We start from the raw sequence: 17,682 nt of genomic DNA, 5'->3' as shown, positions 1-17,682 counted from the left end.
GGAGTCTGTGTTCGTTGTGGAGCTAACTGTACCGTGGGAAGCTGCACTTGGTGAAGCATATGAACGTAAACGACTCAAGTACTCTGACGTAACAGCTGAGGCCGAAGATCGTGGCCGGCGTGCCCGAGTACTCCCTGTACTCCCTGAGAGGACCGGCCTTCCGACAAGCTGTCAAATCACCGTCAGATGCCGGGGAACGAAGCGGCGACTGAATCTGGATCAAGAAGAAGGACTGCAACTGGGCTACAAAGTGACCACAGAAGGGTAAATGCAGAGGGGGCACATCTGGGACGAGTCGTGGGTCTTTCAATGAAACCTCGAAGGACTTTGGCCACCTGAAGACCCCCGTGAAGCATTTACCCCTTTACCCCCGACCCCTCACCAAGTGCCGATGTAAGGGATTGTGCTACCGGGTCCTGTAAGCTCAATTGATATAATAAGGCAATCTAATATACAGTGTAATGGTTGTATTCTGTTTAAATACTGTGCACTTCTAACCGGTCCGCGCAAACATTTTCATGTTTAAAACTGGTCCCTGGTACAAAAAAGGTTGGAGATCGCTGATCTAGAGTGAAACAACCATATTCACGCTTTCTTTCAGGGACTCCAATGAAACTCCTGCATGTTTTTGGACTGTGGAATCTTGCTGGGATTATTATTGTCAATGTCTTCAAATAATTTTTTGTCTTTTTTTTTTCCAGTCGACTCATACGGCTCAGTCTTTCGCGTTTTCTGAAAAACGTGAAAATTGACCCAAGCAATTATGTCAAGAAGGCGACGATATTCGACTTACAAATGATTGGAAATCGATGTTGAGACGGCCAGCCATTAGCCTCAGAGAGTTGGCTATTTGCGGGTGCGTATATTTGCAGCCAGGATATACATTTCAAGGTGATACTTAAAAAAAAAAAAAAAAGAGAACGGGAACGGATAAATCTATAGGCGCTATGACTTATCTATTATTCATTCCATAGGTCTCAGACCAAAGACCAGAACATACATATTTTAACATCCTCCCCCTGATCTGCTCTGCCGTCTCTCAGAGCGGAAACAGCCCATACTTTTTTATCATTTTTTGTATTGGACAATTTTCGTTTGTTTTTTTTTTGGGGGGGGGTAGACTTTTTGTCGTCCACGTGTCACGTAGACAACCAGATGTTCAGTCCCTTACTCACAGATTTGGGCAATTTCGTTTAATAAGGTTTTAGCAATTGTAGTAATTTATTAATGACTAATAGCGTGTTGCTACTGCCTGAGCATGAATGTAAAGCTGTAGAGAGTCTACGAGCGACTGAAAATCACCCAAAAAGGGGCGGTTCCGTACGGAGTGGCTCTGCAAGCTGATTGGACGTTATGTTCTGAAGCAGCTGCAACGGTCAGAACTGCTGGACCAGAGGTGAGATTCGAGAACCAAGATTTATTATCATTGTCCAGATGGCAACAAAATTATGTGTGGAGCAACAACAGTAGTTCCTGTAGTTTGCATCCTGAATTGAAGCACTATGGTAGAAGATAACAAAGTGCCACATAGATAAATAAATAAGCCCCCGCTCCCCATAAATAACCCCAGAAACCCCCCATAAATAACCCCAGTGTAAATATTTAAGCAGTTTTATGCAGTTTTTTAGCAGTTTAAGCAGTTTAAGCAGTTTAGCGGTCCTACGGCCTGAGGGTACAAGTTGTTGGTGAGTCTTTTTGTCCAGGCCTGTATGGAACTGTACCTTCTATCTGAAGGCGGTGATGAGCTGGATGGTGGCTACTCCTTGTAGATTGGATGGTACTAATCTCTGGGAGAAGAGTCCCAGGGATTTTCCCAGCTGTTTTCCCCACATGCTGGAGTGTCTGCTGGTCCACTTTAGCGTAGCATACATATATCAGAACACTGCTGATGGCAAAAGTCACCGGCAGAGGTCTGGGGATGTGGTAGCTCCACAGGTTCCTCGACTGGAAGGCGCCTTGTTGGGCCTTCCTGACTGCTGAGGTGATGGAATTGGGATCTTGTCGCCCCTGGAGACGACCGCTCACTCTCACCAAAAGTAACCTTTGGTTACTTTGGTAAGACCACCAAAGTAGTAATATCACAACAATAGCACTTTCAACTAGCAAAATACATATTTTATTGCCTGTTTATATATTGTATAGTTACTTTATTGCCTATCTGTATATTCTATATAAATTGTCTATTTTGTACATTTTTTTTTTGTATTGTCCAGGACTACAGATGGAAATTAGCTATGAGCTACAATCTGGTACAAACATCTCTGCCTCTGTGCTTAATGTAATTGTACACTGTCCTAATAAACTTCTAAACCTCTAAACAAACAAACAAACACACAAATAAACAGAAAGGTCTTCTGCGGGAATCCAACCAGGGACCTTGTTAACGGTGGGGCAGGAGTGCTAACCCCTGCGCCACATAGTGAAAAAAAACTATTGAAATGTCATTCAATCCAAGTTAAAGCGCTGGAAAAATGTGATCCGGTGTAAAAAAATGAGAGCTCCATTTGGGTGGAGAACATTTACCATGAGTGTGTGTGAGATGCTCCACAGTGGACCGACAGCTGTGCGAAAGCTCTTCGGCTCTTCCAGAGGACAACCGATATCAATGATCTCAAATTTCCTCCGTGATGGATCAATCGCCGACCTCGGCCTCAGAAGAGACAACGGGTCTTCTGAAGACCTCGATCCCACTTTTCCCCAGTGTCTGATTAACAGAGGCGGATCCTTCTCTTCATCTTTTGCAGGTATCTGGATTTATTCCACCACCAAACCCCAAAGCCTCCAAAGTTCTCCGCTTCACAAAGGGTCCCCAGTCGCCGCCCGCAGCGAGGCGGATAATACACCCCGTCATCTGGAATCCACTCGGATAACAGGTATGAGCTCCTCATCCGCCCAAACCTCCCCCTCTCCCACTTTTATCTTCTCATTATAAGCCAGGAGGTCAACCTTTCTCCTCCTCCTCGGTCTTCAGCCGGGAGCCGAACCCCTGAGCCGCCGCTCACCGCTCGCGCTCCCGTTTCCACGGGTGTTTACCTTCTTCTTCCTCCTCCTCAGCCATCATCCGCCTCCATGTAACCCTCTCCTCTGCGTCTTCTCTCGCTCCTGCTCGTCTTCTGACCTTCTCACCCCGTCCATGAACCGTGGTGGGCATAAAATGTGGGCATGGAAGAACGCATGCGGATGAATGACGAGTGGTGAGAGGGTGAGTGGTTGAATGAGCAGATGAATGGGTGAATGTCACTGTAAGATGAAGGGATGAGTGAATATCTTTGTGTCTCCATTAGACATGTGAATGAGTGAGTGACTACCTGCATGTCTCTATAACAGATGAATGAATGAATGTCTGTTTAAGTCTCCATAAGACATATGAATGAGTGAGTGAATGAATGCCTTTATGTGTATAAGACATGTGAATGAATGAGTGAATGGCAGTGTATCTTTATAAGCTACGCAAATAAGTGAAAGAATAGGTGTTTTTTTTTTGCTAAAACACATATGAATGAGTGAGTATCTCCTTTAGACCCGAATAAGAATAAGAATAAGAATAATAACAGCTTTATTTATCCCGAAGGAAATTGTTGTGCCAGAATGTGTGGGTGAAGAGCTGAATGTCACTATAAGACATGTGAATGAATGAGTGAATGGCAGTGTGGCTTTATAAGTTACGCAAATAAGTGAAAGAATAGGTGTTTTTTTTTTGCTAAAACACATATGAATGAGTGAGTATCTGCTTTAGACGCGAATAAGAATAAGAATAAGAATAAGAAAAAGAACAACTTTATTTATCCCAAAAGAAATTGTTGTGCCAGAATGTGTGGGTGAAGAGCTGAATGTCACTATAAGACATGTGAATGAATGAGTGAATTTATTTGTGTCTTCCTGCTATAGGAGATATGAATGAATGAATGAATGGCAGTATGTCTTTATAAGCTACGCAAATAAGTGAAAGAATAGGTTTTTTTTTGCTAAAACACATATGAACAACTGAGGGTCTTCTTTAGACCTGAATGTGTGGGTGAAGAGCTAAATGTCACTATAAGACATGTGAATGAATGAGTGAATGCTTTCTATAGGATGTGTGAATGAATAAGTGAATGTCTGTATGCCTTTGCAAGACATGTGAATGAATGAGTGAAGGGTTGTTTGTTTCTAAAACACGTGAATGAATGAGTGAATGGTTGTGTGTCCATAAGATACGTGAATGAGTGAATGAATGTCTGTATATCTATAATGCTTACAAATGAAAGGGTGTTTGTTTCTTCGAAAAGACATGTGAATGAATGGGTGAATGGTTTTATGTAACTATAAAACATATGAATGAGTGGGTGACGGGTTGTTTGTTATATATGAACCATGATGAGAGAGTGAATGCCTGCATGTCTGTAACACTTATGAATGAATGAGTGAATGTCTTTGTGTCTCTTTAAGACTTATGAATGAATTAATGTTTTTCATGTGTCCACGAGACATGTGAATGACTAAGTGAATGGTCGCATGTTTCTAAATGTCCCTACAAGACATATGAATGGATGGATGTTTATATCTCCATAAGATATGTGAATGAATGAGTGAATTTTGTGTGGCTCCATAAGATACGTGAATGAGCGAGCGACTGAATGTCTTTGTCTCTATAACACATATGAATGAATGAGCGAATGTCTGCATGTGTCCATATGCAGCCCTGTGATTGGCTGGATACACGGTGAGCCCCGCCTCTCGCCCAATGATAGCAGGAATAAGCTCCACCCTCGCTAGCTTAGCAGAATAGCTTATCGGATGTAAAAAAAAACAAACGATGACCTCATCATGTCAATAATCCAAGTAGTGAATTCATTTTTACATATTATTTTACATAATTATTTTACATACTTTTTACTTAAAATACTCAAATATTTCTCCCAACGCAAGCGTTTCCCATCAAATAGGGTGTCGCTCGGATCGCGTCTGTCGCGGCGCATTCAAATAACTATCGTATTATTTGATCGACTTCAGCCGTCTAATCGAATTCCCGCCTTTCCACCCAACAAAGGGGCGAAACCTCGCCGCGGGAGTGGGAGTGGACATCGGCGAGGCAATCGCTCCCTGGTTTTATAATATCCTCTCATTTCCCGCCCTATCTTGCTAATATTATTTCTCGAGTGTAATCTGTTTCCGCGGCGGGTTAATTGAATCTTCAGGAAATGATAGCCGCCTTCCCTTGTGTGCCGTCTTCCCCGACACCCCTTCCTCCTCGCTCTGTTTGCAAACGTGTCCCGCGCCATCGCTCACTTCTTATTAATGGCTATTAGGATGGTAATCACAGCCCTCATTATCTGGTATAAAAAATAAAAATAACAGCGGTGGGCTTTAACACGACACACAGGAGTCTGTCGGTAAACAAGGGATTGCGATCTGAGTCGGTGTTTCACAAATCAAAGCTGCTTAGCTCGAAAATAAACAGAAAAATAAGGTTGCAATTTTTTTTTTTTTGCATAGCCGTTCCTATTGTTTGCTGGTTCAAGGCCTGGGGTCATTGAAACCCGGCATCTTACACCTGACCTTCGAAAAGCTGCCTTCTGGTCGCAGACGCCGCCCCGCCTGCAAAACCCAGAGGAGAAGAGCAACCTTTTTCCCGAAAGCCGTCCAACTCCCCCATTCCCAGCAAACCTGCAAACGCCTCATCGCCGTTCCAGCCCCCCCAGTGCAGAGTTAGATCACTTACAATTTGCACAATTATGTTGTATCAAAAATGTATCTATAAATATTTGTTGTTCTTTTTTAAAATTGTATTTTATTTTATTAATTGATGTATTTTTTAAATTTTATTCTTGATTCTCACAATTTGTATGCTGCCAACCACTGTGTGTGTGTGTGTATATATATATACATATATATATATATTTGTACATGTATATATATGAATACTGCTCAAAAAAAAAAAAAAAAATATATATATATATATATATGTTATTCTTCTTTTAATTTTCATTTTATTTTATTAACTAATTCATTTTTTTAATTTTATTCTTGATGTTCACAATTTTGCTGCTGCCACTCTTTGTGTGTGCATATATATATATATATATATATATATATATATTTGTACATGTATATATATGAATACTGCTCAAAAAAAAAAAAAATATATACATATATATATGTTATTCTTCTTTTAATTTTCATTTTATTTTATTAACTAATTCATTTTTTTAATTTTATTCTTGATGTTCACAATTTTGCTGCTGCCACTCTTTGTGTGTGCATATATATATATATATATATATATATATATTTGTATATGTATATATATATAAATACTGCTCAAAAAAATTATATGTATATATATATGTTATTCTTTTTATAGCATTTTATTTTATTAATGTATGTATTGTTGTATATATATATATGTTCCGCTCAAAAAATATATATGTTATTCTTCTTTTAATTTTTATTTTACTTTATTAATCAATTTGTTTTTTTAATTGTATCCTTGATGTTCACAATTTTCATGCTACCACCCCCTGTGTGTGTGTATATTTATTTGCATATATATATACATATATATATATATACATATATATCATTTTGTCCTTAAAACAAGTCAAAATGAATCAGCGTTGCTTCCCAAGTGGACATTTTGATTTCACACAAGTGTGATATACATGGAGTTACATTGTGTTGTTTACATGTTCCCTTTATTTTTGAGCAGTATATATGTATGTATGTATGTATGTATGTATGTATGTATGTATGTATGTATGTATGTATGTATGTATGTATGCCATATAGCCAAAACACAACCTCACTTTGTCACCCATTCATGTAAAGTCCTAACTGGTGTCTTTTTTATCCTTGTTAGTCTCAGCCCACTCACATCCTGCCTATTGTTGCTAATTTATTTTATTCTTGTCATTGCCATTGTCACTCTGTTTATCCCGTTTAGTTTTGGTTGTCTATTTTCACCCTTACTGTCCTTTTTTTTCCATTCTGTTTTTCCATTCTTATCCATGTCGTTGTTCTCTGCTGTCTATTGATGGGTGAATATCTTTTGTTTTTTCTAATTGCCTCCTAATTATCTCTCTATTAATATTCATATTTATTGATGATTGTAACTCTTACGCTGCTGTGACAAAAGAATTTCCCCTCTGGGGAGCAATAAAGTTGATCTTATTTTAAAGAATTGGCTCACCCATCCAAATAATGGGGATCAGGTGTTCCAATCACTTCCACGGCCACAGGTGTATAAAATCAAGCACCCGGCATGCAGAGGTTTTTTTTTGTAACAAAAATTTGTGAAAGAATGGTTTGCTCTCAGGAGCTCAGTGCATTCCAGCGTGGACCTGTGATAGGATACCACCTGTGCGACACATTTTCTCGCTCCTAAATAGTCTACCCTCAACTATCAGCTGTGTTATAAGAACATGGAAGTGTTTGGTAATGACGGCAACTCAGGCCACCGAGTTGCCGACTTTCTGCAGAGCTTCAAACTTCACGTGGCCTTCAGATGATCTGAAGAACGGTGAGCAGAGAGCTTCGAAGAATGGGGTTTCTATGGCCGAGCGGCTGCATCCGAGCCACAAGTCACCAAGGGCAATGCAAATACTGGACTCTAGAGCAGTGGAGGCACCCTCTCTGGAGTGACCAATCGCACTTCTCCATCTGGCAACCTGGTGGACGAGTCTGGGTTTGGCGGTTGCCTCGTCTGACTGCATTGTGCAAAGCGTGAAGATGGTTTTCGGAAGCTGAGCTCGGCCTCTTTGTTCCAGTGAAAGGAACTCTGAAAGCTTAAGCATACCGAAACATTTTGGACAATTCCACGCTTCCAATTTTGTGGGAAGAGTTTGGAACCGACCCCTTCCTTTTCCTACATGACTGTGCACCCGTGCACAAAGCGAGGTCCAAAAAGACGTAGATGACAGAGTCTGCTGTGGATGAACTTGACTGGCCTGCACAGAGTCCTATAGAACACCTTTTGGATGAATCAGAAAGGAGACTTCATAGTCCAACATCAGTGTGTGACCTCACAAATGCGCTTCTGGAATAAAGGTCAAAAATTCCCATAAACTCACTCCTGAACCTTGCGGACAGCCTTCCCAGAAGAGTTGAAGCTGTTGCAGCTGCAAAGAGTGGCCTGACATCATATTGAACCCTATGAACGGGATGTCACTTAAGTTCATATGCGAGTCAAGGCAGGTGAGCGAATACTTTTGGCCATATTGAGGGTGTGTGTGTTTGTATTTCAGACACGTGAATGAGAGTGAATTATTTCTTTACACAATATTTGAATGAGTGAACGTTTGCATCCAATGGCGGCTCCTGATCACAAATTGGGCAACTTTTCGATCGGTCGATGAACAGGTGACTCGACAGTTGTCGCAAGTCACATCGGTCTTGACAAAATGACATGGAAATACAACTTGTCACCAATAAGTGGTGAAAAACACAAAGATGTTCCCTTTAAGCTACAAAGAAGTGACATCTGACTGCTCACATATGAAATTATCCACATTGAACTTTCATTTGTATAAGAATTGTCACTTTGCTTCCTGATATGGCGTCTGCTGTGGAGACTGGCGCGCCTTTGCGGTTATGATGAACTTTGGAAGCTCCGCCTGCACCCTTGGTTTAACTGTTGGCATTGCGAGATGCCCCGCCTTGAGTTTCCCCTCTTTTGTTTGCCGAATTAAAACACTTCTAAAGAGAATTATCCTGTGAGCGATACATCCCTGACTCGGTTTGTCACTTTGCAAAACCCCAAACGACAAGTAACAGTGCGGGTTAGTGTCGCACAACAACATCGGACAAGTATTCATACAACAAAGTTCTCAACACAGAACCAAACATGAGAAGCTCCCAAAGGTCTTTTGCTTTGTTTTTCGAATTCCTCCTCCTTTGTATATACTCGATTTTATCATGTATGTTGAATGTTTATTAATTTCATTAGTTTTAGTTTGGGAGCTTCTCATGGTTCAGTTGTATGACCAGTTGTCCTTACGTAACCTTTGAATGAGAGTGAACAGTGGCGGCTCTTGACAAAATGATCACGGGGGCGACGCTTGCAATGTTGACTAAAGTGACCCTTTAAATCTGTAAATGTACAGGTGACCAGACAATTATCTCTATTTACGTTTTTTGTGAAAATGACATGGAAATAAAACTTGTGACCAATAGGCGTCGAGAAACCCAAAGACGCTCCCTCTAAGGGACGTACGCTTCAAGGAAGGTACATTGAATATTGTTCCCGAGTGAATTTATCTACATTGGACGTTCATTCGTAGAAGAGCGGTCAGTTTAACCTTCAGATATCTGAATATGAAGAGAAAAGCCTGACTGATTGTTGGCCGAATGACGAAAGCACGCGTGTGAACTTCTGGGCAGGTTCAGTCATGATGAAACCCTCCTGGAACACATGGAAGCCCCTGTTTTTCGAGTGAAAAAAGGTTCTTTCATGAGAGAGGCAATTTCAACCAGACAGAAAATCAACCGAAATGGAGCAGCTCTGCACGCTGATTGGACGTAACATCCAGAGGCAGCAGCACTGGTTGGAATAGGGGTGAAATAGGATTTTAAAAGTTCCCTCATTTTACGTACCCTGATGGTGGGTCACCCAGATCGCCTTAAGAACAAACCTCCCCTGGTCCGATGTCTCTTTATGGCCCTGTGATCATTAGGCGACCAAAAGAAGTCAACATAGGCTACATACCCTTCCACGATTCTAGGTACAGGATAAGAGGATTGGATAATGAATGAACAACTGCACAAATAAACATGGATGAACATTTATTATTTGTTAGTTTTACCCGTTTTAAATTGTAAATCCAGGAAACACTTTCATTTTCCCCGTCTCAAGGTTGCAGCGCCGTCGCAAAAAGCTCTGCTCGATCGGGCCTTGAAAAAGATTAGAATAGATTTTTCTCCCCGGCCAAGAGAAGCTTCAAAATCAGGCAGTTTTTCTTTTTTTTTTTTTTTTTTTTTTTTTGTGAAATTCAAAGGCTCTGAGGAGCATTTGTTGCAAACAGGGGCAGCGGGAAGGGGTTCGGGGCTCCTGATCAAACATTACCCTCCGATGTGTTTTGATGGCTCCAATAATTCATGGGTTCATGGAGTCATCCAAGGTTTCCCGGTCTTTACTGCACTCCTGACTGCTACTGCACAGCCTCGGGGTTTCATATGACACCCCCATAAATTAAAAGCTGCTAGTGGACCCATCTGCTGTCAAGAGGTCTTACTTAATGGAATTGCAGTGACAGCAGAAGCGGGTCCATTGTGTTTTTAAAAAATAAAAATTTTGCTCAGAACTGCACTCTTCTGCTCTTGTGTTCAACACACAGCTCCTTTCCCGTCCGGCTTGGCTTCCCATCCAAGTCCCTGGATCGGCTACATGGAAGGCAACGTTTGCTTGTCCCATAGGGATTGGTGAAGGCGAAAAACCTTGTGGCGAAAAAACAAGCTGAAGGTGTCTCATCAGTGAGGCCCGCAATTTCTTTTGGTTTCTTAGGTTTGACCTGTAGCCCTATAAAAGTATGCTAACTTGGACCCGGAGTCATGCATGCAGGAGGGGCACTCGCAGACCCTTTTTGTGGTATTTAATTAAGTGACATGTATGCTCGCTGTGCTGTAGGTATAACAGAAGCTCAAGGTGGAGGTGGGTCTTCGAGGATCAGCTCTGAGCCCTTTCTAGTTTGGAGTAGCAATGGACACGCTGACAGATGAGGTTAGACAAGAGTCTCCTGGACCATGATGTCTGAGGAGGTTCTCCGTCATCCAGGTCATGGTGAGTTCTTGTCAAAGTCTTTTTGTCTTGGCAACTGGACTTGAGTTTCTTCACTTGAAGATGTTTCGCCCCTCATCCGAGAGGCTTCATCCGTTCTAATGACCTGTGGGGAGTTTCCAAATATAGCTGCCAGGGTTCTGGGTGGGTTTACGTCATGGTGGCATGTTGTGCAAATGGAAGAGTTGATCTGCAGAAACTAGGTCTGAGGTGGTTGTTATGCTAATGGGGGTGTCCTTGATTGGAACAAAAGAGCGATTTTTGTGGGATTACCTGGATTGGAATGTGAAAAGGTAAAGCTAAACAAGAGTGAAACCTGTTTGATCACATGAACTGAGGCTCATGTGGATGTTAACCGGGGGCTCGATCTGATGGTGGGTCTTTCCTGGTTGTTTTAAAGGATGGGCCCGGTCCATGTGTGCACATCTGTCTTGGTATTGATCCCGGTATGACATAATATGTTTGTGCAAAGGGAATCCCTCCATGTTTTTGATGAGGAGTCCAGGAAACTCGGCCTGAAGATACGCTGGCCAAAAAATGAGCTTGTGCACTTAGGAGAGGGACCTGATCCACCACCACTCCTCTTCGACGGCACCCCTGTCCACTTTGTCGCTACCTTCAAGTACCTCGGCTCGATCCTGTCGAACACCGGAGACCTCAAAGTTGAGATTGACCGGTGCCGTGCCCTTGCGGCGTCAGTCATACAGTCCCTGTGGAGACCATTGTGGCGCCACCGGCACATATCCCGGGTGACAAAGCTCTGGGTCTACAATGCCTCGGTCATCTCTGTCCTCCTCTATGGCTCCGAAACCTGGCGGCTGAATAACACGCTGGCAGCCAGGCTTGATGGATTTGACTCCAGGGCCCTGAGGACATTAGAAGGCATCAGCTGGACCCAGCATGTCACTAACAAGACCCTAAGAGATCAAACCCAGCAGCCCCCAGCATCTCGCCTTGCAGCAATGCGGCGAGTTCGATGGTATGGCCACGTCATCCGCATGCCCGCCGAAGATCCCACAAGCACCATCTTGACCTTTAACCCCCAGCTAACCGGATGGAGAAGACCCAGAGGTTCCCCCAGCACCCTCTGGCTTGATGTTGTGTCCCAGGACCTCAAGGCCTGCAATGTGAGCCTGGCACAGGCACAACAACTTGCCAACGATGGACCCAGATGGAGAAACCTGGTAGCCACGGTTGGCTCTACGCACCCTGTTGTGCAAGAGGACTAACTAAAGGTTGTCTACAAATCATGTACCATGATTTTTGCAGATGACGTTGTGATCGGTAGATAGAGCAGGGAACAGGTTGAAGGAGGTGGAGATATGATCTGGAAAGGAGGGGAATAAGGGTTAGTCGCTGCAAGACAGAAAATATGCGTGAGAATGAGAAGAACCTGGGTGGAACGGTGAGGCTACAGGGAGTGAAGAGCAAGAAGTTGGAGCATTGCAAGTACTAAGGGTCAACAGTCCAGAGCAGCAGAGAGTGTGGAAAAGAGTTGAAGAAACGGGTCCAAGCAGGTTGGAATGGATGGAGAAAAGTGTCAGGGTTACGAAGAGATAGAAGACTATTGGCCAGAATGAAAGGAAAGGTGTACAAGACAGTGGTGAGACCAGCGATGATGTTTGGACTAGAAACTGTTACATTGACCAAAAGACAGCAGGCAGAACTAGAGGTTGCAGAGATGAAGATGTTGAGCTTCTCTTTGGGAGTGACCAGGATGGAGAGGATCAGGAATGGTTCCATCAGAGGGACAGAACATAGTAGATGTTTTGGAGAGAAGGTCAAAGATGGTTGGGTCATGGACAGGAGGGATAGCGAATATGCTGGAATTGCAGGTCTAGTCCAGGGGTCGGCAACCCGCGGCTCTTTCATCTTTGCACTGCGGCTCCGAGCGGCTTGGGAAAATAAATTATAAATATTTAATTGAAGTGTATTTCATTTGTGTTAATTCCTTTTTTTAACTTTTAGTTCTAAGTTGGAAGATTATTGCGATCTTGAAATATTCAATAAAATTATATTTATTATTTTTCGCCGCTCATAATGACGTCACACTCGCGGAAGCCGGTAAAGTCCCGATTTGCTGTGCGCAGAAGTTCAGGAGCAGAAGTCTCATAAACCAGGAAAAATAAATATTTATGATGATATTTTGCAAATATTTATTTTTTATTGTTTACTGACAGTGATTTTTTTTTTTTTTTTTCCCCAATTTATTTTTAAAATTCAGGTCAAGGCTCCGCTACACGCTCTGAAAGCCCAAAGCTCAAAATGAGTTCATTACATAAATAAAATTTAATTTTCTCCGTAATGCTTTGCGAATTTCAGAAGCAACACACGACACACTTGTTTATACAAAGTGTAAAGGTAATAAAAAGCAATATATACAGTGGTACCTTTATTTTAGACGTCAAAAAGTAATTGCGGCTCCCAGTGTTTTCTTTTCCGAGGAAACCGGGTCCAAATGGCTCTTTAGGTGTTACGGGTTGCCGACCCCTGAGATCGAGGAAGCCCAAAGAGACGATTGGACGTAGCGAGAGAGGGTACGAAGTTAGTTGGTGTGAGAAAGGAGGATGGAGAGACTAAGGTTAGATGGAGAAGGTGGATTCGCTAAAGGGGGAAAAGCCCAAAGGAAAAGAAGATGGTGCGTATCCACAATACGCTAAATTCATGTGACGATACAAAGTCCTATACTTTTTTTGGACTGTATGCTCAGGTTACGCATAGCATCTCTTTTATTTAACAACACAGACCCACAAAATAAAACAGCATCAAATACCCATAGAAAACTCACCGAAACAATGCTTGACTAAATCCAAATAAAATCTGTTTTTAATGGGTGATTTACTGACCTGTGTTAAGCAGGTGGAAGAGCAGAAGTCAAGAAGCGTGTAGCTCGTTTCTGTAGCATAGCATCTGAGAAGTCGACCGAAGTGCCAACCTTTTATTTCTCCCAGTGCAGCGAGAGAAATGAAAGTTCCGCTTCCCACTTTTACAGAGATAAAGATATTAGAACTGAAATAAATCACCCAATAAATGTGGGTCATCCTATTTCAGGTCTGCCACACTCTCATTTTAAATGTAACCACCTGTCATATTTTAAATTTAGATATGTGGTGATGTAGATATGCGGCTGCTTCGCGGCTGGAATCTGAATTTGTTCGATAAGACAAACTCACGAACGACCAAAAGATGATTTCAAGCGCCTTCATCTCAGCGGAAGTCCTTGTTTATTGACAGCGGATTAAGCTAACGTTACGAACTGAATGTCGACAATGAGCGCTTTTACTTTATATATGTTTGCTAGCGGAGTCTGAATTAAAAGTCGAGGACGTCCTTGTGTGTCGGGATGAATATAAACCCGGTTTCACTTCTTTCGTTTTCAAACGCCCTTCAAGCTGCGCTGCAGATACGCTGCTCTGTGAAGTATGAATTTGCCGTCTGCTAATTCTATGTGCACCATGCTGTGCCCTAAGATTAAGTATCCTGTGATAATGCTTCTAAAGCGCGTCGGTTTCCTACGTCGAGATAGGACATATCGCCGCAATTGAAAGGATTTTTCTGAATTCGATCTGCGCGTGCCGCGTAGCCTCCGCCACCGAGCCGTTCCAACTCAATTATTTCTGCTTTTTACCGCCATTGAAAATCTCTCGAGCAACCCGAGGCAATACCGGAGTTTGAAAGGCAGTAAAGTTGATCACTGTGAAATTGACCCCATGTTGTTTTCTTAACTGTATTACCAGCACGCGTATATCAGCCTGGGTTACCGTGACGATGCTGCCCCCAGAAGGTCCAGTCCCGGCTCTATCCTGATGTTGTGGTGCTTTTCTCTGAGGAGTTGGTCAAATCGATAACTTCTATCAAGGTTCCCAAAACTCTTTAGTATATATTTCCCAGGTGATGATCTAATTTCTTATGTTCTTGGGTTCTATAAGCTGTGTGTGGTTACATGACGGTCTTTCTGTGTGTGGTTCACTGTGCATTTGTGTCCAAACTTTTGGACGAAACCACCAAAGAAGTTCATCAGTGATATGAGGATGTCTTTGTTTTATATGTTTTCCATATTTCCCCTAAAACAGCCTGTGGTGTAGCGGTTAGCGCTTCCGCCTCACCTCAGGTCCCTGTTTGGATTCGCATTTCTGCGTGGCGTCTCCATGTTCTCGTCGTGTCTGCGACCCTAAATTGCCCGGATGAGTGAATGAGCGGGTGAACGGTCGGGCGTCTCTATATAATAATAATAATAATAATAATAATGATACATGGGATTTTTATAGCGCTTTTCATGACACTCAAAGACGCTTCACAAGTAAAAACAGAAGGAACAGAACGTACACAGAATTATTGGGAAGAAGTCCATAATTGCAGAGTGTGGCGATGAGCGCCAGTCCAGGGACGAGCTGGAGGAGCTTCGCCGGTGTGCAGCTGAGTGTCGCGCCGCTGTGAGGAGGCAAGTGCTGGAGTTGGATGTCGGAGATGGATTTTTGGTGGAGGGAGAGATGGTGGAGCAGAAGGAGCAAGAAGATTTCGGCCGATGGAAATGCCGTCTTGCTAGGCGCCATCGGGATCCGGAGTTTCGGGAGGCTAGCTAGCCAGCTAGCCAGCTAGCCAGCCTGCTCAGGTCACCGTCGAGATCCAGAGTTTCGAGAGGCTAGCCGGCTAGCTAGCCAGCCAGCCAGCCTGCTCAGGTCGCCGTCGGGATCTGGTGTTTTGAGAGGCTAGCTAGCCAGCCAGCCTGCTCAGGTCGGCAAGCTAGTTTGGTAGCTTGCTGGAGATTGTCCAGGTGAGCCTTTGTCTTTGGTTTGGTTGATTGGTTGGAGAGCGGGAGGCGGCAGCCAAACGCGCCAGCATCCTCCCGCCTGCCATCTTGCCAAAAAAAAAAAAAATGACATGTGAACCCGAGACTCGACAACTCCCTTATTAACATCCTTTCACCTTCGACCAGATGTGTCAAACTCAAGGCCTGCGGGCCAAATCCGTATTCTCACTAAACCGGGGAGGCAAACGTTTTGGTTCAGGGGCTGCATTGACTTTTAAAATTTCGCAGACGGGCCGGGGCAGCGCAAGATATGATACATATATTAAAAAAAAAAAAAAAATGTAACCGTACATATTAGACTCTTAATGTAACCAGAATGGGGAAATGAACCAATGACTTGTTTGCTTTGAAAATAAAACTAGCTTGGTTTTGAAGGCACTGACGTTTGCTTGCATTTCGTGCACAAACTGGTTTTTCCCCTTTTCCCTTGTAGCTTCACGTTCACCTCACTCATGTGAGTCAGTAAGTCCACGAAAAAAGGCCCGATCACAAAATTAATTCAGCTCAGGAAAATTATCAGCGTTCTCAAGTAGCTCCAAAAATGAAATCTCCTGTTTGAGCTTCCACACTCGTTCAATCAATCGTTCACAATATGTATGAATTCTTTACCGGTCTTTGGCGGGCCGGTTTAAAAAGACCAACGGGCCAGATTTGGCCCGCGGGCCGAAGTTTAGGTTTAGTGCTCTTAACCTAACAAAAAAACCTAACGGCGGTTGCTTACGGAGCCATAAGAAATACATGATTTAATGTTTATATGAATAAGAACAACTTTATTTATCCCAAAGGAAATTGTTGTGCCAGAGTTTCAAGTAAAACATAATAATAGATAATAGTAGGAGGGAGCGAGAATAAGAAATGCAAATAAAATATAAAGTGTCAAAGTTAAGGCTATAAAGTGTTTTCTATGCTAGAACATATAATCTTTGTCAGTTCACGGTTCTGGCTCAGACTAGAGAGCATCAGATAGCTGGAAACTGACCTGTAATGGGTTTCCTTTTTGTATTTTCTTTTTCCTGCTATCACAAGACATGGAACAGTAAAGTCTTTTTTTTGGCTGTAGCAAAATATTTTCATTAGAAATTATCCTGGAAATGCTGCAGATAGAGCCATACGAAACTGTTGCAACTGATATTTAATTTATATGTTGTTCTAATAGGCAATAATTTAAAAGCGTTGTTAGTTTCAGGGGCAATAAGTTCATTTCATTACATTTTTCAATAAATATTGAACCACTTCTCTTGTCAGCTTGGAACTATTTTTTTTTTTTTTAATTTAATTTTATTTTTTTAATTTTGGCACGCTGTGTATTTGAGTTTGAAAGCCCCAGCCGTGATACACCAGAAACTCCCCGAGGTTTGTTAGAAGAGCAGAGTCGCCGCCATCAGATTAATCTAAAACTCCGGAGACTTTATTGCGATGAGCGTTATCGACCGCTGAAATATTTCTCGGCTCCCCGGGAAGGGTCTGGAGATAAACTCTGCTCGCAGGTCTTTTCTGACTTTCCGATTCAGCTGAAGATGGAGTGAGTGAAGGACCATCGCTCGGCAACAGACTCATAAAATATGCACGTGTGAACAGTGTTCGGTGGAAACGGCCAAAAACAAGGCCTAAAAAACAGATTTGACCCAGAGAAGATCATCGCTTTGTAAAACTCACAGCCAAAGGTGGAAAAGAAAAATGGCACTTTTTTTTTTTTTTTTTGAATCCGTTTCTACACTTTTGATTTCTCATAATTTCTAATGTCCCGGAAGCCAAAGTGTCAGGGGGGGAAGGAGGACGACAGTAAACGGGGCTGAAACGCCAGTGATGGCGATGAAGGCCGACTTCTGCAGGAAAAGGACCACATGAGCAGATGGACAAAATCTATGACTATTTAAACAAATGGAGCAATGATCCCTCTAAGATGCGCAATTGCGCACTGCTTGCGGACTCTCAGCGCACAAGAAAACCTATCTGGCGCAGTGAGCGCACTGCAAATGAATTAGATATAGCATTTTTTTCTGTATCATTTTCCTGTGTTGCTCAGTGAGTGACAGGTGTCCAGCCAATCATACGATACGATGCAATTAGGCTACGCAGCCAATCACGGCATTGACAGGACTTGCGCATTTGCTCTGCTCAT

The sequence above is a fragment of the Fistularia commersonii genome, chromosome 8, assembly GCF_037954325.1.
Source record: "Fistularia commersonii isolate RoL2024-O1a breed Wild chromosome 8, RoL_Fcom_v1.0, whole genome shotgun sequence".
Lineage (NCBI taxonomy): Eukaryota > Metazoa > Chordata > Actinopteri > Syngnathiformes > Fistulariidae > Fistularia > Fistularia commersonii.
Note: the sequence above shows the minus strand (reverse complement) of the source record.